Here is a 23,649-nt window from a genome sequence, read left to right as displayed (position 1 = left end):
GAAGACAGTGCTGATGTTCCCTTTTCTGCTTGTATCTCCAGCACCCCCTCTGGGTTGGGGATCAGCTACCTTGCTGGCTGCCAAGGTCTCCAGTGAGTTACAGGGCATAGGGGAGCTAACCAAGTACTGTATAAGGCCAAAACCGTCCTGCTAACCCTTCCATGGACTGTTGAATCTTTATGAGGATTCTGTTAACCCCGAAAATCGAGGCAATTCTCCGGCAGAGGCAGCAGACTAAGACACGAGACAACCAGCTGTATAGAATGCCAATTATTTATTAAATTACACAGCTAGGGCCCAATCTCTTAAAAGCAGAGAAGAGCCCCGAAACACGGGTGCATGGATGTTTTATAGAGATACACACAAAGGGCCGTAAACAGTTAGATTCTGATTGGTGTCCTGAACCCGAAACTTTGGATCTCTATGCCCATTGGCCCTAAATGTTCTGTGGGTCTGACTTATTGGCTACACCTGAATGTGCATATGATACGCATGCCCCCTTGGCACCTGAATGTGCATATGATACGCATGCCCCCTTGGCCTTAAGGTTATGAATTACTCAGATGGCGACTATGTGTCTGATTTGACAGTACCCAGATATTCGTTTTATCTCTGTCGTTTTGTTTATTGTTGCATTGTATATGGTGGCCTTCAAGTAACAGCTTTTCCCTTGGTGTCAAGATGGAAGTGCCTTAGCTTCCTCCCTACGCATACCAAGGGTGCCAATTATCTCCTTAATTGCCCTCTGAGCAGGCCTGTTGTTTTGGGAAGTGAAAGTATTGTGTTCTGCTCCTTGGGGCGATATCTCTCAGCTAGCAGATGGAAGGCCATTGAGGCACTATGTGTTTTGATATGCAAGGGTGTGTTTGTAAAGTTAGCACCCTGGTGTGATTGTGGCAAGAGTCAGGAGAAGAGATCCAAGCCAGGGTCAGTCTACGGTAAAAGCAGTTTCTAATACAGATCCATTCGGATACAGATACATTCAGATACATAAAGTTACACAAGTATGCGTGTGCCAGACGTTACAATAATTAAGTTGTATTGAAACTAAATACAATTGCTGCGTTGTGGAAGAAGCAATGGGAATAAAAGCGGTGCATGGAGTGAGATATAATAATAATAAAATGCTTATTTGTTAACCCTAGAATGGGCAGCCTTCACTCCCCCCTTTTTAAATTCTGACAACAATAAGATGGCGGAATTTAAACTCTAAACCACAAATTGCAGAAGCAACAAGTAAAGACATAACAGATTTTGAAAGGATGAAATTGGAAAAGTCAGGAAGCCAGGACTGGTAAAAAGCAGTTGCAAAACCATATGTTTTCACAGAGAGTAAACTTAGAAATAATACAAGCAGTTAAACTTTAAAACAAAAGCACAAGTCCCATCAGGATGATACATATGCAAGGAAAAGAAATCCTATCATTTTTATTACAGCACTAAATTTCTTTGCTCTATGGTGTAATGGCGAAGATCTTCCAACCTCTGTCTGTTTTCCATCCACTGGGGGGGGGGGGCAGCGATCCCTTCAACCTTTTTTTTTCTGCAAATGAGAAACTCCAAGCAAATAGTTAAGCTAATCTTCCCCAACCCCCCTTGGAAATCTCCTTTGTCAATCTTAAAAGTACTGTAGTCCCTTTTCAGAAACATTTCAGTGTGTGAGTAAGTATTTTCAACAAATTTTCATGCAGATGGTACAGTTTCAATTGTCCAGATGTCCAAGAACACAGATTATCAAGTAATGCAGTAACCAAGAGTCCTCCACAAATCAAATGTCCCCTTGGCATACAGGGCTGGTTCTAGTTCTTCATGGCATCACCCCAAATCCTCTCGTCCTGCAACTCTGTGGTCTCTGGATCCACCACCCTTGGGGGCTTCCTCCTCTGTGATGTACCACCCACTTCCATCTCTCCCGTCATTATTCTCCGTAGCTGCCTGCTTACACCCGAACCAGATTCTATCAGCTGCCATCTCCTCCCCACTGCAGAATGGCTGGATGCTCTTTGTGCCTCCTTGAGGCCTCACATTTCCAACAGGCCCTCCAAGGGGCTTCGGGTGAGGGCAGACAGCTGGCCAGGGGCACCAGAGATGATCCCCTCACAGTTACATGACTAGGTAGCAGCAAATCATATTTTTTTTATCAGTCCTGGATACAATTATATTTCCCCTTTCACCGCTAGCCACTCTTCCACATTCTCACATCTTGCTTTGTAAAATTCTACGTCCTCTGGTTTGGCTTGACCTTCCTTTCACTCCGTTGCACCCCTGGCACTTTTCCCCATTATCCCTTCCCTTTTATGGAGATAGCTCTGGGCCTCTGCACTCAATTTAATCCTTGGCACTTCTTCCTTTGACCCATGTTGAACTCTCCTTTTGTTTGTCTGGTCTCTCACTTTTTCTATTCCCGGTCCTTCTTTCTTGCAACTACTGACATTGCCTTTAAAAAAACAGCCAAACAGATATAAACTATTTTCATTTGGCCTGAAGCCAACTGTTACTTTCGAGTGCTTTCAAGAACAATCAATTGCTGAATGGTAATTCGGCACTTAGGTAAATCCCATTGATTCAACCGGACTTCTCTAATAGAGACTGCCAGGTGGATTCCGGTGAATCTTGTTCACACGTTGTGAATCGATGTGTGTTGGCTCATGTTTTTCTACTATTCATGACAGAAAAGATAATAATAAAACATATGAAGACCCTTGAAGGTTGCAAAGTGTGAAACTCAGCAGCTTGTGTCAGCTGCTGCTATTTAGAAGTTAGTAGAACCACAGCAAGGTGTAGAAAGTTAGCCAAGAAGACCCCATAAGTTTCACTAATTTTAAATCAGCTCAAAAATTCTAATTGATTTCTGTTGGCCGGGGGGAGTAAATTCTTTGACAAATTGAATAGATATTACAATATTTGTTGGGTGGATCACTTAGTCCGTGGTGGTGCAATCAGAATTTGGGAATTTTATTCCCCACTGTTCCTCCTGGGGGAAAAGCCAGTGTTTGTATCCTTGGGCAAGCTTCACAGTCCCAGAACACCACAGAAGAAAGGAATGCAAATCACTTCTAAATATTTTATACCTAGGAAGCCCTGGGAAGAGTCAGAATCAACTTGATGGCATGCAGTTCATTGGCTAATTATATTACTCATTAGGGTTGGCATTAGAAATGTAGGATTACCATGTGAATGCTCTTCCTTCACCCTTGAAGAACTGTGGATCACTTGTCTGGTTTTGAAAATCTTAATAAGAAATTGTGTCTTTATCCAGCTAGACAGCTATACTGCAATGCATCTCTAAGAGGCTACATAAAGATTGGTGATGGAAAATGCTGAATCTGAAAAATGTTAAATGTATCTGGGCATACACAAAGCTCTCTCTCTCTCTCTCTCCCTCCCTCCCTCCCCCCTAGACAACTACATGATTTCTCAACTACTGAGGGAATGAAGTGGCCACCACAAACATCAGTCATAAAGCATATGTGTTCCAGCCATGGTCTAGAATGCCTATGTTTAATCTCCAGTTTGAAGGATTAGGTGATATCCATGTTCGGCACAAATCTAATCTTACTTTCTATTTGATAAAACCTTGAATCATGCATCTTGAGATGAATGAGGCAAAATGGAGCCGCCATATTTTCATTTTGCTTCTGCAGTCTGCCCATGACCAAGTCAGATTTTCAGTGTGGACGGAAACTGCTGTCAGGTAAAATAATAATTTGTGTTGTGTATAACATTTATTCTCTTTAATAGGCATACAGCAGTGTATTTGGCCTCTTCCTCCTTTGTTTATCCTCACAGAAACAGCTCTGGGAAGTAGTTCAGGTAGAAATAAATGGAAGATTCTGATAATACACCTAGGAATCTTCAGTAGCATGCATATATGGAAAAACTTGAGGTAAACATTGCAGCAGTACAGGATTTGACTTATTGTTTAGGAAACTTTCCCTCTCCTAAATTGGAGGAGGAGGAGGAAGAAGAAGATGGTAAAAGACTAAGAATGTTTTGATCTGTCCATGATTTTTATTTTACATTTTTAATGCCACTAGAGCTGCCTTCAGCAACTTGGAAGTAAAGCAAGATATAGAATGAACCAAAAAATAAATGTCCTTCCATTTCATGTACTCTTAATTCATTGTATTGTGTTGTACATCATATAGATGTGGCTTGTCTGCCTCAGGCTTCTCTCTCCCATTTGAATCTTCCATTTCCATCTCTTCACCCTCCTGGTATTGAGCTCTCCGAATGTCCTTTGGGCCTGCCAGGGGGGACAGAGCGAGAGGAAACAGCCTGCACAAAGACTGAGGTGTTTTCTTTTCATTTCTGAAGTTCTTTGTCTCCTATTTATGCATGTGCATATTTTAGTTAAAACTATTATTTTAAAAAAATGAGCCAAAGACATTTTTGTCAGATTGCACCAGGCACATTTGACATGTACCACTATTACCGCCAAGGTTAGGATGATGTTAAACCTACCTGCAATCTAGCTAGACAAATAAGGAGCTGTCTGTTCCAGAAAAAGAGGAGAATATGCAACACAGGCATTCAAAGCCAGACTTTTAAAATTACTCACCGCCTTCTACCTATTGTTCAATCTATCAGTTTCATTTTTTCCCCCTACCACCATGCTTTTTGTAGCTCAAACTCTTTCAATCAGAAACAATCCTCCGCAGAGATCATGTTGAATAATGGCACAAAATTCCCTAGCAGAAAGTATAAACGCTGCCATTGCCTGGGTCAATAATAACTGAACACTAGTCACTGTGGCAAACTTGTAGCAGGTGGAGGTAGTGCCACAAGGGTATTCCTCATGGCAAAGTAATTATTTTGGATTAACATTTAAAAAAATGAAAGGGATTTTATGTCGTAGGCATCTTCACTTAGCACATTAATTGGGGAAGATAACTTTCTATCACAAATGTTTCTATCAAAAGTGACACCATCTGTTGTGACTAGAACCTGTGAAAGTTTTTCCCATAGCAGTTTTGGGAACTGTGCTACAAAGGGGATGTTTCCAGATTCTGAGATCTAGTAGTGTCCAGATTCTGAGATCTAAGGTGTGGACCATGCAGTCCTCGAGAATATGCTGCACCTCAACGCCCGTAGCCCACATCACCAATTGCAAATGGAAAATTCTGGAAAGGGGCAAGTGTCCATCCCCATATTAGAGGTTGCCATTCGATTCCAAAAACAGCATGAGAAATCAAGAAAACAATACAGTAGGAACCCCCTATCCATGGAATCATAATCCGATGATTCACTTATTCACCATCTGAAAAAAAATAAAAATATTAAAGAAAATTTTCTGAAAATATATATTTCTAACAATGTAGTTATGAGAACTGGCCACTAGGCAGAGCCAGAGACCATGCTATATATAATGTTGTTCACTATTAACATATTGTTCACTATAATCCATGTTTTTCAGCATCCCTGGGTAGGGCTTGGAACTGTTGTACTGTTCATACAAGGTCCTACTGTAGTTAAATCTTTGTTTTGTTGCTCCGCAAGGCAGCTGGAATAGCATCATCATCAGCAAGAGACTGTTTCTAATTAAAGAAACACTGCTTCAGTTTCAGGTACCCACACAATATAATCTCATTGTGCAAGGGTTGTATGATATTTAAAATCAAAGCAGAGACTCTAATTAGTTGCAATCTCCCACTGCAAGGGGACAAGTTACCCTTTTAGCCAGGGGAGCTACGGAACAGTATGCTGTGCTCTGTGGCATAACCCCCACATTGGAAAAATAATCATTGTGTCATCATGAATCATTCAGCTTACAGTGGCCCATGGATAATAATCATTTTCCTATACCAAAATATAGTGTGGTGTAGTGCAGTGGTTCTTAACCTTGGGTTACTCAAGTGTTTTTGAACTGCAATTCCCAGAAACCCCAGCCGGCACAGCTGGTGGTGAAGGCTTCTGGGAGTTGCAGTCCAAAAACACCTGAGTAACCCAAGGTTAAGAACCACTGGTGTAGTGGATTGAGAGATGGATTAGGTCTCTAGAGCAGTGGTCCCCAACCTTGGGCCTCCAGAGGTTCTTGGACTTCAACTCCTGGCCAGCAGAGGTGGTGGTGAAGGCTTCTGGGAGTTGTAGTCCAAGAACATATGGAGGCCCAAGGTTGGGGACCACTGCTCTGGAGAACAGAGTTTTTGAATCCCCACTTGGCCATGGAGGCTCCTTAAGTATCTCACTTTCCTTGAAGGCCCTATTGGAGTTGCTATAAATTGGTTCCAATTTGACAGCACGGAACACATCAAAAGATTGTACAATACATATACCCTTTTTGATCTCTAAGAAGCTCAAATTATTGTGTTATGGTTCAACTTCTTGTCACTTTCTTTGTCAAAGAAGTGCATGCTTGCTAATTCCCTTGCAGGAAGCTCAAAAAAGTGTGAATTAATGTTCTCCTCTCTACTGTACCACTTTATTAAAAATATAATTTCCTTGCAATTTAGTGATAATTGCTCGAAGCTAATTAGGAGAGTGGAGGTTTCTATGGATCAGAGAATGCTGTTAATTAACAATGTAGCAAACTAATATGGTTTCGTCTATAGGCTTTGATTTATGGTTTGAGTGTATTGTATCAACATATGGTTTACATATGAGCTCATTTCTGCTATTTGCTGTATAATATTTTCCAGGGGGTGAGTGTTCCTATCAAAAAAAAAAAAAAAAAAATTCTGGGAAAGGAGGCAATAAAGAAAGAAGAAACCAGAAAGGGAAAAAAAATTGATTCATTTTGAATGTTGCAGCTGTGGAAGATGTCAGAGAAACATAACCCACTGCAAAGGTAACATGCAGTCACAGAAGAGTGGGCAAATATATTGCCACTACTTCCATGTAACAAAACTGCAGGATAATACATAGACCCTGTTGGGGCGGCGGGGGGAGATGATCAGCCTTATAAGCCAACCTAAAGGCAGACTTACAGAGAAAATCACAGAAGCTATTTTTAACACTACCATCAAAAATATTCTAGGTTTGTCATAGCTGACATTATCCCGGTAAAGGTTTAATACCAGAGTGAAATCAGATAATCACTGATAAGCATTTCAAATTTCACCTGCAGGGGCAACTTCTTGCCTTGGGGGTGATGCTTCAGCTTCTGCAGTTGCCAGCCCCAGTGGAGGTATCTGGCAGACTTTAAGGCACTGGATAGTCTGGGAAGCCAGTGACTGGAACTCATTCCCCTCCGATGGGCAAATGGACTGTGAGGAGATTGCTTTCTGTTGGTGCTGTACTGCCCTCCCAAGAGTTAATAAAAACTCTACAAGCCTGAAACCTCTTGACAGTAGACCGGAGGCAGTTTTGCCCACCAACCCTACATTTCATGGAGGCAGAGGAGTTCCTCCCTGCTCATAAACAGGCAACCCCCACCTATCCAAGTTTTAAAATAGCTCACATAAATTGAAAAGACCAATCCCACTTGTTTTGAAAGAGAATTGTTTGCCCCACCTAGTTTTCTGTTTTTGGAAAGGATCCAGACTGTGGGGGCTGAAATATTTGTCCTTTAAGAAGTCCTTTCAAATGGGAGAAACAGCTGTTTGTTATAACACTAAGAAGTGTACACTGTACTGTTTTTCCAGGAAGAACAGTGTCTTTCACAAAGGCTATATAGTGTGTGTGTGTGTGTGTGTGTGTGTGTGTGTGTAGGATGACTAGGAAAGCTCACAGCCCAAACTAAATAGAACTTGAAGAATAAAAAACTGGATTTAGTTTAACAAGTGGCAGCTCTCTGAAAGGGTGCCTTTCCAGAGCAAGGGTCCTGCTCTGAGTTGTCCAGTTTGATGGCTAGCAGTGGATTGTGAAGGCAGTGCCTATACCTCACTCACTTTCCTTCTGCAAGCTCTCTCTCTTCCTCCCTCTCCCTCCTTCCTCTGTTCCCACTCCCCTTCCCCATTATTATACATTTACAAAGAGTGCTGCTCCAGTTCTATTAGGTGGCCTTTTGCTTGATTTCATGTCTGCTTTCTTGCTCTCACTCCCCTCCATCTTCCTTCATTCTATCAGCCCTCTTCCTCTTTCTTTTACCTTTCTGCAGCTTTGCAAAGTAAAGTTTGCTAGACTCCTTATTGGAAATTGCTGTTAAGAGTCTCCCCCCCTTGTGTCTTGGTTGAGTTTTATTGAACTCCTTTTAAAACAGAAAATTGGCTCCCTCTTTTGGACTATCTGAACTTTTGAACCTGTCAATCAGGACTCAGCTCTCAGCTAGGATGGGAACTTTTTAACTCCTTAGTGGCTGAAGGGGCTGTTTGAGATTCATATTTGCAAGGCAATTATATGTATGGTTGTGAAGACGCACATATAGAAATTAAAGAAAGAAGAGAGAACAAATACAGTGGTGCCTCGCACAACAGGTGCCTCACACAACGATGAATTCACACAACGATGCCTTTTTCTGTTAAATTTGCCGCCTCACACAGCGATGTTTCCTATGGGGGATTTTCACACAACGATGTCTCTTTTTCGTTCCTGTAAAAGTGTCTTACAATGTTTGGAAGCCGTTTTAAATGGTTGCAATGGTTAGCCCACCTCCTGAAACCTACGCAAACTGATTTTGGTGTTGTTCTGACACTTCGTTAATTTATGGTAATATTTTGTTTTCCCCCCTCATTGAAATTCATGGAGTTCAATGAGGGGGAAAAACAAAAAAATACCATAAATTAACGAAGTGTCAGAACAACACCAAAATCAGTTTGCATAGGTTTCAGGAGGTGGGCTAACCATTGCAACCATTTAAAATGGCTTCCAAACATTGTAAGACACTTTTACAGGAGCGAAAAAGGACTTTGCAAAGCCACTGAAATGTATTGAGTCGGCTTCAATACATTCCAATGAAGGAAACATTGTTTCACACAGCGATGTTTCCTATGGGGATTTTCACTCAGCGATGGCAATCCGTTCCAATTGGAATGGATTAACCGGTTTTCAATGCATTCCTATGGGAAATGGTGTTTCACGGAACGATGTTTCACACAACGTTGATTTTTTTGGAACCAATTAACATCGTTGTGTGAGGCACCACTGTATTCAGATATATGCTTGTTTGGCTAGCAAAACCCAGACAATCCAAGGAGATGTCATTGCTGTTGTTGTTTTTCCTTTGTGGCCATAGGCTTTTTAGCTGGGGAGATCTTTTGGAAAATATACGGGTATGTCAGTAGAACTTTTGTAGATATATCCTGTCATAGTCTCTAGTTGGTAGTTAGTTTCTTCAACTAGTACACCCATTTTATTGTCATGCAATTGCTTGGTAATTGAACACACACAAATGTCTCCAAATATTTTATCTGTCATCAAGTCACGTCTGATATGTGGTGACTATATGAATTCATGACCTGCAGAATGTCCTATCATGAACAGCTCTGCTCAGATCAGGCAAACAAAAACAGTGACCTCCTTGATTGAATCAGTCCATTTTCAGGTTATACCTTTCGGACTCCCTACTGTCGTCTCTTCCCGGCATTATTGTCTTCCCCAGTAAGTTCTGCTCAAGTCTTGCAAACTAACAGCTGCATGATGTGTTGTTTTTTAAAAAATAATTTTAGAAAAAGCTATAGTTTATCAATATGGGATATTGTGCTTCTGCATCCCCAACTCCAAACATCAGTAAATGACCTGAAACTGCTGTGCAATATCATACCTGCGGCAAAAAGGATGCAAAGCTTTACCTAGCAAAGGGTTCCCTGTTGACAACACCAATTCTATACACAGAACGACTAACAAAATTTAAATATTTGAATATTGTGGCAAAACATTTTGACATCTATTTTCTTCTAATAAAAGTGAATGTATTTTTGAGCACACACATTGTATTTATACTTTTATTCAGAGCAAATGCATCTCCCTGTACTGTATATTCAAGCATTGTTGCTTTGTTTGTCACTCCTATAAATTCTCCCTGTCGCCATATCTCTCTCTTACACACAGACACACACTCACACACATGTGCACACACATGCACACACACACACACACCTTGCAAGTGTTACTTCCATTTTTAAAAATAATTTTACAATGAAGGAGAAGCATATTTATCATGACTAGAGTCCAGTGAGGATGGGTGATTAAGAGAGATTAAAGCAGGGGTACACAATGTGCATGCCTTAGGCCACCTGTATTTCCTTAGGTTAGTTTTGCAGCCCCCAGTACCTTTCTCCTCAGCATCTCTGTAGCCTCTAATAATAATAATAATAATAATAATAATAATAATAATAATAATAATAATAATAATAATAATAATAATAATAATAATAATAATAATAATAATAACAATAATAATAACAATAATAATAATAATAATTTGGGAGAAATTATCATAAAGACCACTTCTAAGAGAAATAAGATCAGTTAGACCATGTTAAGAAGACCCCAGTAGCCACACACCCACTCCAAAGCTTCTAGAGAGTGCAGCAAAACTTCTAGAATTATTTTTTAAATAAATTAAGCCAATTTTTTCTATTAACATGACCCCATTATAGCATTATCGTAACCTTTACATTTCCTCTATACTAAAATGTTTTTTAAAATATGTATACCTATGCCAATGGAACTCTTTGGTAAATGCCCATTGACATTTAGCGTTTCCACCTTGAATTGCCAGCAGATTTGAAAAATGGCCTTCAGAACTCCTGAGACCCTGCATTAAAAGAAGAAGTGATGGGACTAACAGGAGAGAATAAACTGATTTCGTAATGTATATGTGTGATGGAATATATTCATTTCCCCAAAAATATCAGAAGGAAGGAAGGAAGGAAGGAAGGAAGGAAGGAAGGAAGGAAGGAAGGAAGGAAGGAAGGAAGGAAGGAAGGAAGGAAGGAAGGAAGGAAGGAAGGAAGACTAGAGAATGAGCAAATCACTAAAAGAAAAAAGTAAGAAAAAGAAAAAGAAAGTTTCATTTTTATAACAAGTTTATATGAGAACATAGACTACTACAAAGCATCAATGAGTTACATTTCCTTTTTATCTGTCACATATATTACCTGCCAAGTTGAACACTGTAATCCTTTTGGCCTACACCTGCTGCCAACCTCTTATTTTATTATGTCAAGCAGGAGAGTTTTCATCAGGTACCTCATTCTGGTTTGTAATCAAACCACATTTTAATCAAAGTTGTTTAGGTTTGCTGTCAAATCAAGATACCAACAAATTCATGGGATCTCCTCCCACTCCAAAAGCCTGTTCCACAAAAACCCCTAAACATTTCCAGCAGTGTTCATGGGTCATTTTCTGGATCAAATGAAATAATTGAAGAACATTTTTTCTTCTGTTTTATATGTTAAGAACATAGTTCTGAAGGGCAGAAAAGATGTATTCAATCAGCAGTACTTGATACTTGGAGCAGTGACTAATTTGGACAAGCTAGAAGTGAGTGACTTCCTCATGTGTGAAACATATCACTTTCTTTTTAAAGTGTGTTCAGGCAGCACAATTTTTTCACATGTATCAGAGGGGAAAGCTATAAGAGAAGTTATTAAATTTCATTTCTGTACCTTTTTAAATCACAATTTATTCAAATCTACAAAAATTTGAATGCTTGGGGGAAGGAGATCTGACAATCTGGAGTTGAGTTTCATATGGGGCATTTGAGTCCCTACTAGAGATGGGCATGAATCAGAAAAAAAATGTGGTTTGTTTTGATTCATGATTCATCAAGATTGGGTCATGACCATTAAAATGCTCATGGTATCAATAGACCTTCTCTAAATAGGGGCAAATTTGGACCCGACACATAAGAAATCTCCTCAACCAAAACTTCAAAGGGAAGTAAACAGTTATGAAAAAATTAATAGTCTTTCTCAAGTAGATTTTTTATTAAATTCCACCCTGCGTCAAGACCATAGGCTAAACTTGGAGATGCTGTTTCCAAATGACTGCTGCTTTCATTATCAAATCTATTTTAAACACTGGCGGCTTCTCTCTCTGTTTCTCTCTCTCTCATAGATATATCTGTTAAATTATGGCTAAGATATTTGTAAAATGAAGGAAGGAAGAATACAGTAGTAATCTCAACAGCTTTCAAGTATATACTCATTGTGATTCATTTCACATACTGACATGCATCTGTGTAAGTCACCCTCTCCTTTTTCTTCATGAATCATTCATGTAGCACACAAAGATTCCATGCTAAAAAGGTCTTCAAAAAACTAACACATTGCCTGTGTTTGTTTGGGTTTTTTAAAATGAATTTGCCCCCTGAATTAACATTTGACTGATAGATTTGTGCGACGAAATACTCTTCTCCCAAACAAGAAGAAAATAAGAAAGGAAAAAAAAAAACACCCAAATCTTCATCCTAGCCTATAATTTAAATTGGCATCTGAAGAGTGACATTAACTACATTAATAAAGCCTTACCAGACTTGTAGCCAAAGACAGTATCTTAAACAACAAAATTTTTCAAATAAAATTTTAGATATCTGTCTATATGGCGCACATATTTTTCTGGTTATCTACTGAAGACAACTGTGCAAAAAGAGAAGAAATTAATCTCAACACCAAATGGACTGGCATTGTTATAATATAAAATCACTTTTGCCTTCCCTCATCTTCTGGCAAACGCCCTTCACAGAGAAACAGCTACAGGGTTCCATTAGAGGTGTCAACGACACTTGCTAAATTCTTTGTCAATTTCAACAACCTTGATTGTATCATCATCATCTTAGAACTGCAGAGCTGGAAGGGACCCTACGACTTATGAGACACTCCAAAAGCCCTCTCAGATCCCTTATTTCCAAACATGTGTTTTTATGTGGGTTTTGTGCACATTTTTCTTGGCTTAATTTTGCTATACTGTTTCTGCAGAAAACTTAGTGCCCTCTCTTATTGAGAAGACAAGTATACAGAAACACATAGAGCAAGCACAGAGGGACTGGCTGATTGTAAGAAAAAGATGGCAACAAGCTATCTGATCCTTTCTAATTTGGAAAAGTGCATGCAACTAAGCAACAGGTATCTTTTCTGTTTGCTGACTCCGAACGGTGCACAGCAGAGGAATGAACTGGGATAAACCCCAAGGAGTAGTGCACAACAGTTTGATGGAGGAGTAGTTGCAAGGAAAGAGTTTATTGGGGAAAGAGAAAAAAAGAAAAGTGAGCACAACAAGACAATGACGGAGAGTTATATACAGTCGTGCCTTGCTTAACGATTGCCCCGTATAACAACAAATCTGCTTAACAATGCCTTTTTTGCAATCGCAAAAGTGATTGCAAAATAATGCTTCCTATGGGCAAAATCCACTGCGTGATGATCTGTTCCATGCTTTGGGAACCGATTTTTCGCATTACGACAATCAGTGAACAGCTGATCGTCGGGTTCCAAAATGGCTGCTGGTGGAAGAAAATGGCTCCCCGCTAGGATGGATTTCTCACTAGACAGGCACCGAAAATGGCTGCCGTATGGAGGATCTTCACAGGACGGTGAGTTTTTAGCCCATTGGAATGCATTAACCAGGTTTTAATGCGTTTCAATGGGTTTTTTATTTTCGCTTTTCAATGTTTTCGCTCTACAGCGATTTTGCTGGAACAAATTAACATCATTAAGTGAGGCACCACTGTATTAGCAAACTTTCTCTGCATGCTTCCTGGCAGAGAAGACAAAGCAAAGGGCTTTCATAGACAAACAGAAGAAAGTAAAAACGTAACAGGTATCATGTCTGTGGTGGTGACCTGAAAAGTGTGTGCAATTGCTGTCCTCATGCCTGAGAACAACATGGCATGCACACGTCGCAAGTGCAAACTGCTTGCACTGTTGGAAGAGAGAGTTAGAGAACTGGAGCAGTGAGTGGCCAACCTTAAGGGTATAAGAGAAACTGAAGCCTAGCTAGAACATTTGAGCAGCCACTGCCAAAAGAGACAAAACAAAACAGAGAAGGTGAATGCTGAGGAGAGAATAAATATAGTGAAGGAAGCACTGTGGAAAAGAGGCACCATTAGGAGCAAAAGAAGACATTCTTCACCAGTGGAACTGCATAACCACTTTTGGATTCTGGAAGAAGAGTCTATCAGACAGCATGCAGAGGATGACATACAGGAGACCTTTGGCGAGGACATGAGAGAGGGCGAAACTGAGCCAGGCAGAGTCACTGAATCCACACATTATATATTTTTTAAAAATTAAAAAGAATTAAAGAGCAGTGGAAGTAGGAGACACTCTGATGTGTGGAACTGAAACCAAAATATGCCAGGAAGATCCATGGATCTTCCAAGTACACTGGCTCCGTGAAGGATGGATCAGGGATCTGACAGAAGCATTGCCATTGCTCATAAGACCCACAGAAGCATATCCCTTTCTTCCCATCCATTTGGGAACAAATGACACAGCCAAGAGGAACAACAAAGAAATCACATCAGACTTTGAAGCTGTGGGAGGGAAACGTAAGGACTTGGGGGCCCAGATAGTGTTCTCGTCCATCCAACCAATATTCAGGGAGGGAACAGAAATGGAAAGGAACATATTCCAGTTGAATACTTGGCTATGAAGGTGGTGCCAGCACCAGGGATTTGCATTGTGGGACCATGGGATTCGCTTTCTGGAAGATGGGCTGTGTTTGGCCACAGGATGAAGAACTTCATCAGGAGGGCTTTAAACTGAATTGGAAGGAGAAGGGAAACAAGCTCAAAAGTAAAGATAGATGAAGACTTAGGCACAGTAAGAGGAACAAAGCAAGCTGCCCAAATGGGGAACAATCATAGTCTTCATAAAAATGTATAAAGGAAAGCAGATCACAAATCACACAATTTCTGGTGTCTATACACAAATGCCAGGAAAACAAAAGAAGAACTGGAAATCTTAGCTCAGGAGAGTAGATATAAAATCATAGGGATAACTGAAACTTGGTGGGAAATTCTCATGACTGAAATACAACAGTTGAAGAATGTACATTGTTCAAAAAGAACAGAAAGGATTGAAAGGGAGATGGAATCCCACTATATGTCAAAAAAATAAATAAATATTCTTGCACAAAAATAAAAGAGGATAAAAGCTTGGTTGACCAATTGAGAGCATCTGGATTACTAGAATGTAAGTGAACAAGAAAAAGAACATGGAGTTTATTACTGACCACCCAATCAAAGAGTAAATGAGGATGAAATATTTGAAAACCAAACTGGAAGAATTTCAGAGGGACATGATGTAGTAATAATGGGAGATTTTAATTATCCTGGTATGAGTTGGGAGGCAAATTCTGTTAAATATGGCCCTTCAAAAAAAATTCCTGGCTTGTGTCACTGGAGGAAGAAACTAGAGGATAGGTTATTCTAGACGTGATTCTATCCAATAGAGATGAACTGGTGGATGAAGTGGCAGTGAGGGGAACTCTGAGGGAAAGTGACCATGCTGTACTGGATTTATTGATTTCAAAGGAAGGAAAAACAGAGACCTGCACATGTATGCTGGATTTTAGGAACACCAATTTTAAAGAACTCAGGACAATGATAAGTAAAGTCTCATGGCAGGAGATACTAATAAGAAAAAGAGTCTAAGATGGGCCAGAGTTTCTTAAAAAGGAAACTCTAAATGCAAAGCTACAAACAATTTTAAAAAGGAAAAGGGTAGAAGATAGTACAAATGGCCAATGCGGCTTCACAAAAAGATCAGAGAGGACCTGAAAATAAAAAGGACACATCAAAGTGGAAAGAAGGCCAGGCCACAAAGGAAGAGTACAGAGAAGTAGTAAAGAATTGCAGGTATGGTGTTAGGAAGGGAAAAGCTGAGAATGAGCTGAGGTTGACAAGAGATGTTAAAAACATCAAAAACGGGCATTCTTCAGGTTTCTGCATAGAAAAAGACAAATATCTGGTGCAGGCATTGAGTTTAGTGCATTTTTTAGATTGAGCAGTGAGTATCATAATGGGTTTGCATCACACGGCTCATCATTTAGATGATTTTTTTAATTTGCTGGAATAGTGAGCTCCAATTGCTGTCAGTCTTTGATGGACAGTTTCCTTCAGGTGACAGAAGATCTGGGCATCCCTTTAGCAGTTAAACCAATGGTGAGTACCTCCAACAGGCTTACGTTCCTGGATATCAAACATGATATTGTCACTCAGGCATGCATGGTGACTGATGACAAATTGATAAGCCCCACATATAGCCTCAGCACCTTCTTTGGCAGCAGGAAGATGTCTCTCATATAGCTGCAGGAGTTGGTGGGGCATTTAAACTTGGCATGCAAAGTTGCAGCCCCAGCTAGGGCATTTTTGCATAGATCCTGTGACACAATGGTGGCTTCGAAATCCACATCACAGGGATTGAGTAACAGCAGAGTGAGGGAGCATGCCAGGATATGGAAGCTGTTTCTGGATAACTTTAATGGCATCTCATTTTGGAGGGAGGGGATGAACTTTGGGGCACATTTCCAGGTGCAGTTGGATGCTGCCAGGGCTGAAGGTTTAAGAGCTTGTTTTAGAAGTAGGTAATGTTCTAAGCATTAAGTATTGGTCTATAGAATGGATAGAGCTAGTCATCATAAGAGACATGACTTTTATAGATTTTTTCACATTGGTTGCGGCAGTTAGTTCATTGGCACCCCTATGGGCTAACTCCACAACAATATGGTATGATAATAAGGCAGTGGTTCACATTCTGAACAAGCAGTCTTCCAAGTCAACCAGGCTAATGAGGTTACCGTATTTTTCGCACCATAAGACACACTTTTTCCCCACAAAACAGGGGGGTGGAAAGTCTGTGCGTCTTATGGAGCGAAGAAATCAGTTTATATTTTCCTGTTTTCTTCTCCTAAAAAATTGGTGCGTCTTATGGATAGGTGAGTCTTATGGAGCGAAAAATATGGTAGTTAGTTAGGGAGTTGTTCACGCTGAGTTGTCTTCAGTTTAACTTCTTAGCTTTGGTTAGGCTGCTCAGGGACTTGACCCCTGATGCTTAAGACCAACCAGAGGACTTCCCGGTTGACCCCTGGAAGCTTGGAGGAGTACAGCTGAAAAGGCAGTGAAGTTAGCTCTCATGCCCAGCACCCACAGGAGTTATGAAAGAGCTAACATAAAGTTTCATAACTTGAGAGCAATTTGAAGTGCCAGTAGTATGGCCAATTCATGTGCCTCAGCTTATGCAATTTTGCATATGCCTCAGAGATCTGGGCTTGGCACCATGGTCCACTCAACGGAGACTTCGAACCAAAGGCCAATAGGCAGGTTGACTCAATAGGGCACTTTAGATTTAAGACCCAAGGACAGTAGGGCCCCACTTTCTTCCCACATACTAAAAGGGTTGGTTTCTTGTTGGATGATTCTTTATAGTTTAAGTTATGTGCAGATTTTATTTGACTAAACATCACTGGTGACTTTTCTCTGGGCATTTAGAATTATTAAACTCATGGAATTGTCTAAAGATGATAAAGTAGGATGGGCACTACAGTTATAAGATGTTACATTCTTAGGAGACTATGTCAAGTTTCACTTGTGTTGGTCCAAGATGGATCAGAAAGGGAAGGGAGCCCTAGTAAACCTGGGTAGAGCTGCTGATCCAGAACTGCATGTGGTCCAAACACTAGGGAGGTACTTGGCTGCACAAGAAGGGCCGGAATCCCCCTGACCAGACATCAATTCTGCGATGTAACTAGCAGATCCTGGAGTGCTTTGGCAAATGTATAGTGCGATTTGGCTTGCCTCTCCCCTCCACAAATTGGGACTATATCAATGATGGCAGCTATGGGAATGGAGGGTGATTCTATTGCCAAGATTGGTCAGTGAAGGTCTAAATGCTACATGTGCAATGTTCGCTATCTGGTCTGGTAGTTAAGAATGGGTTTGATGTTTCTTGTTTTCATTCCACGTGAGCCACCCTCCATGGACAGATGCATGTCCTCCTCCGAGGGGGAAACTTTCTCTTTTGGCCATCATGGAGTGCAAAACCAACAGCATCTGGTTCCCACTTAAGTTTAGGTGGGTTAGCAACCTTCCTATTGAAGGATAGATGGGTTGGGCAGTTACCTGCCCTGTTAGGCAGAGACTTTCTGTTGACTCCACATGTTTTAGTAGTGCACTTTGGTGGTGGTGGGGGCAATGGCATTAACTTGCTAAAAGGAAGGAATTGATTTTAAGAACTGTTAGAGACCTACAGGGATTTTGAAGTCATTGTTCAGGAGTGATTGTTGTGTAGTCAGCCATCCTGGCTAAGTGAGTTTGGAGAGGGAACTGTGACCCTCATAGTTTGGACCAAGCCAGAAAGGAGATATATAAGAAAGAAAAAGCCGGGTCTTCAAAATGAGTGTTTTTACCTAGAGCATCCAGAACATCCTGTGGATATCCCATCTCATTGCCTGAGCTGTTCTGGGGAGATGAGTTACATTTGCCGGAAGCAGGGGTAGACATCATTTCTTATGTCTTGCCTCTTTGTTTGCTGGTCAAGGGGGCAATTTCTTCTTCCTTCAAATGACTAGCTTGCATTAATACAATAAGAATACTACGAATTATCTTCCTAAATGAAGTAATGTCAAATTGCCATCATTGACAATGTATGTCAATTTGCCACATTCATGCTGAAGGAAAGGAGCTTCAATAAGCTCACATAAATTGGACCTTTGTAGAGATTTCTGCTGAGAACACACACCTGGATTTTTTTTAAAGACTGCTGCAGCTTGTTGTCCAAGTGAAAAAAGAGGGATAATTGTGGTTTGTACTTGAGGGGAGAATGCATAGCTAATGCACTCTGCATGAACAGAACATGTGGAGAATATGCAATTTCCTCAATAGAAATGAAACTTGTGTAAGATTTCAACTTCTGAGAAACCTTCCCAAGAAATGACTTGATAAAGGATGCATAAGGGTGCACATTTCATTTGTCAAATATCTGGTTTATTTCCATGGCAAAACTCGCAGTCGTATGCTGAGCTGAAACACAATGTTTGTTCATCACTGTTGGCTTTTTAAAAGGCCAAATTATGCAACTCATGTCTTCAAGGGACATCCCATTAACCATATGCTTCAGAGCTAACATATGCTCAGAAGATGGGTAATGCACTTCTGATCAGACAAACAATCCCAGGAAGAGTGAGCACAACCTAATGTTGCATTCATGCTAATGTACCTCTGGTATTCTCTCAGTACACTTTATGATCTATGTTTAGCTGCAGTGGTAGGAATGTTGCTTAATATGTTTAGAAGAAGAATGGGGGAGAAATACTTAAGAGCACTCATCCTGAAATAATAGGAAGGCTGTGAATGATCTCTTTGCTTTACCACTTTTCAGGTGCATTTGGTGGCAAAACTGGTCTTTCTCTACTGCTGCTCCCAGACTCTGGAACTCTCTCCCACTGGGTACTAGACTGGGCCCACCTTTACTGTCCTTTTGCAAGCTTTACTTTCTTTTCAAGCAGGCTTTCACTGAGTGAATGGCTGCTCATTGGGTTTTTAAAAATGGATTGTTTACTGCATTGGATGTGTTTTGATGTCCCTTATGTTTTTTTGATATTATAGTCATTGTTCCTTTTAGTATTATATGCTCACTGCTATGAGCTTAATTACTGTGTTTTAATTGTTATAAGCCTCTTCAGGTTCTTTTAAAGGAGAAAGGTGAGTTAAAGATACAGTAGGAAACACACACCCCATATCCATGGGAGATTGGTTCCAAGACCCTCTGAGGATACTGAAAAACAGATATTATGGAGACAGCTATATTAATATGCTATGAATAGCATGGTCTCTGGCGCCCTCTAGTGGCCAATTCTGGTAACTTCATCTTTAAAAATATATATAGGATTTTTCTTTTAATATTTTTAATATTTTCAGACTGTGGATAAGTGAATCAGCAGACACTGATGTCATGGATATAAGATTCCTATTTAAATAAATAAATAAAACTTCTATGGATGCAGGCCTTTTACCATGTTATGGTGCTTATAACAGTAAAATATTGTTGATAAGGGACAAACTGCACATTGCTTCAAAAAGTAATGGGAACACGGTTAGGTGGTAGGTTCTTTTGCATGCAGAAGGTTTAATCTCCAGCATCTTCAAACAGGACTGGGAAACTGCCTAAAATTCTGAATAGCCATTGCCGCCAAATTACATGTAAGGCTATATTGAACAAAGGTCTGTGTCACATACAGCACTGATGGTACCTGTCTGTCATGGGTTTGGAGGGAAAGTTCCATCCTATGGGGAGTGGAAGGCGGGACATCGGGGGGAGGAGCTGTACTGTATATATATTTGCAGCTGGTGTGGAGAAGTGGAGTTGGAGTCTGTGTGTCAGACTGGGTACAACTGTTTGTCAGTTAGTATATACCTGATAGGTTCAGGTTTCTATTTAGGTAGCCAGAACTGATAGGTTCAGGGTCTGTGCGTTACCTTAAAGTGTTCCATGGGAACCAAGCTGTTGTATGTGTGTGATTGGGGCTATGCCACGTTCCAGTTTCCTATTTACCTGATTCTTTTATTTACCCTGTTTGTTGTTTCAATAAACCTTGTTCTTTTGTTTGTTAAAATCCATTCCTGGTCTGTGTGACTCCTTATAGGGAATGGTTGGTGGCAGCATAATTACAGGGTGGGATACTCCAGTAGGTCTGGGGTTGCCACATTGATTGGTGTCCAGCGTGTGGGATACGACTAGTCCAGTTGTCCAGTGGTCCAGCAAAGCCTTGGCAAGTGTGCCCAGAGCAAGGGGGGTCTAGTCAGGGAAGATCTGAGGGCGCGTAGGTAATCTTCTAGGCTTACCTCACGGGGAAGTAGGCTAGTGGAAGAACGTGCAAACTCAGATTGGGGGGACTAGATTAGGGAGCTCTGAGGCAACCCGTTTTGGCGGGAAAGGGCTGAGGCAAAGCTGCGTGAAGTAACAGTGATCTAGCCTGTCTGCTGAGAGGCCTAGCAGAGGGGGTGGATTCTGCCTGGCAACAGTTGCAAGTTGGTGCTGGAGGGACAGCAGCAGTCTATAGAAGGCTGTTTCTGAGGCAAAAGGAAAAAAGTCGTCGTTTTATTTTGAGGCGTGACTTTTGAAGGCAGCCTATTCTGGGGGGATTATGCCCTTGACTAGAAGCCAAATGGCAGAAATGGGGGAAGTGAGAGAACCACAGGGAGAACAAGGTTCTGAGGAGGAATTTGGCTCAGTGCAGGATGAGAGCACAGGAGAACTGACCTCAGAACTCAGAAAAATGCTCCTAGCCCAACAGCATGAATTTAGGATGAGACAATTTGAAATGGAATTGGAGAGAGAGAAAATGGCGTTTGAGCTGAAGAAGCTGGAGATAATGAGTAGAAATAGTAATAACAATAATAATGAGGGGAACCCAGGGAATGGGGAAGGCAGCCTGTCTAAAACTGACCTGAAGAAATTCCCTGTGTACCACAAGGGAGATTGCCCTGAGGTGTTCTTTTCCCTCGTGGAAAGAGCGTTTGTGGACTTCTCAGTAAGGGAAACTGAGAAGATGACCATTATGCGATCTTTAATCAGTGGCAGCCTGGCAGAAGTCTATGCAGAGATGCCAGTGGAACTGCTGAAAGACTTCACTGAGTTTAAAAAACTGGTGTTTGCCCGACATGGGATAAATGCGGAACAGCTGAGGCAAAGATTCAGGTCACTCACAAAAAAACCAGAGCAGACTTTTACCCAAGTGGGGGCCCAACTGGTGAGGTTGCTAGAGAAATGGCTGTCTCAGGAGGGGACAGAGACCTACCAGCAGCTCAAAGACCTGATAGCGCTGGAACAGTTTTATTCAGTCCTGCATGGGGAACTAAAGTTCCATGTGAGGGAGAGGAAACCTAAATCGGTGACAGAAGCGGCAGAGATCACAGATTTTATTTACCAAATAAGGAAGCCCTTAGGTGCTGAGGGGAAATCTGTGGGTAAGCCCAAAGAAACCTACAGCAGGTACTCTCAGGGACCAGGGAAAAACCAGCAAGGGGGAGGGGCCCATGTTGAAGGGAAGCCCTCAGACATGAAACCACCAAGACCTCAGATTTTGGAGGGAAAACCAAAACCAGATGAGAAAGACTCCAAGTACAGCAGAAAATGTTATTTCTGTCAAGGAAAGGGCCATCTAATCTCAGAGTGTGAGAAATTAAAGCAGCTAAAGGGAAATTTGCCTCATGATTTGAGTGGAACCAAGCCAAAAGCTGTGTTCTGTGTCCAGACAGAGCAAAGCTCCTTGCCATTGAGGGAGCCTGTTACCATGGCTACTCACTCTGGACCAGTTACATCTGCTGATCAGGCTGGGGAAAATGGTCCTCTTGTGGAGGTCAAGCGCTGCTTACTAGTGAGGACAGATTCACAATTGTTTGAGACCGCAGGGGTGGACGTAGGAATACTTGACCATCAGTATAGGGGGCTAAGGGATACTTGTTCCCAGGTGACCCTGTGCCATCCAGACATTATTCCTAGGAAGTATATAATCCCAAATGAGAGCCTGAAGGTGGCAGGGATTGAGGGGCAGGTGATCTCACTGCCAGTAGCTGAGGTACCTGTGAGCTTTCAAGGCTGGAGGGGAGTTTGGTGGCTAGCGATTTCATCGACTCTGCCAGCAGCCGTGCTCGTGGGAAATGACCTGGCTGAACATGTGAAACGGGTGCTAGTGATTACACGCTCACAAGCTACCACGGGGACAGTTCAGGGGGGTACTGAATGTGACAACCCCAGACCTACTGGGATATGCCACAGTTTCACTAAGCTGCCACCAACCATTCCCTGTAAGGAGTCACACAGACCAGGAATGGATTTTTAACAAATAAAGGAATAAGGTTTATTTAAATAACACACAGGGAAAATAAAATGATCAAGTGAATAAGATACAGTAACGTGGCTTCGTCTCAATCATACATACACCAGTTTGGTTCACACAGAACACCTTTAAACAAAGCACAGACCCTGAACCTATCAGTTCTGGCTACCCATACAGACACCTGAACCTATCAGGTTGGTACTGACTGACACACAGTAGTACCCTGTCTGACACACAGACTCCCACACCAGCTTCTTCTTACCAGCTTCTCTCTCAGCTTCTTCAGCTTCTCCCAAACTTCTCCACACAAGCTCCACATATATATACAGTACAGCCCCTCCTCCTGATGTCCCGCCTTCCACTCCCCATAGGATGGAACTTTCCCTCCAAACCCATGACAGACAGGTAACATCAGTGCTGTATGTAACACCTCCCCTCTTTATAAGATGTTTTGTAGGGGGAAAGCTAAAGTGCTTTTCTCCAAAAAACAACCTGGATCCAAAACATACAAAAACAGTTATACAATAATATACAATACCATACTTACTCTAGGATAAACATCAATTAGGCATTTAAACATTTACCATTTACAATACATCAAGTTACCTTTATTCATACAAACCAAGCATGTTTAATAAACAAGCACATTTAACATTTGGTCACCAAAATATATACATAGTCCATGTTTCTTCGCCGTCTTCATTATTCGGGTCTTCTTGACAAGGCGTCAGCAACACAGTTCACTGACCCTCTGACCACCTTCACTTCAAAGTCATAGTCTTGCAGGTTTAAAGCCCACCTCATAAGTTTGCTATTGTGGGTTTTCATTGTCTTTAACCATTGCAGTGGTGAATGGTCAGTACACAGAATAAAATGTCTTCCCCAGATGTAAGGCTTGGCCTTCTGGATCGCGTAGACTATGGCCAGGCACTCCTTTTCCACGGTTGCCAAGTGTCTCTCACCTTTCTGGAGTTTCCTACTCAGGTA

The 23,649-nt window shown here is 41.2% G+C and overlaps 1 long non-coding RNA gene across 1 annotated transcript; it reads right to left on the bottom strand.

Annotated features, from left to right (window-relative positions):
• Positions 1-259: 259 nt before the first annotated feature.
• Positions 260-717, bottom strand: LOC144584376 (uncharacterized). The gene is made up of 2 exons (XR_013538578.1): positions 508-717; positions 260-471 (listed from the first exon to the last, which is right to left on the bottom strand). It is a non-coding gene; the product is annotated as an uncharacterized LOC144584376 (long non-coding RNA).
• Between the last annotated feature and the right edge of the window lie 22,932 nt (positions 718-23,649).

The sequence above is a fragment of the Pogona vitticeps genome, chromosome 10 (genome assembly GCF_051106095.1).
Source record: "Pogona vitticeps strain Pit_001003342236 chromosome 10, PviZW2.1, whole genome shotgun sequence".
NCBI lineage: Eukaryota > Metazoa > Chordata > Lepidosauria > Squamata > Agamidae > Pogona > Pogona vitticeps.
This window is presented reverse-complemented; position numbering and strand designations above follow the sequence as displayed.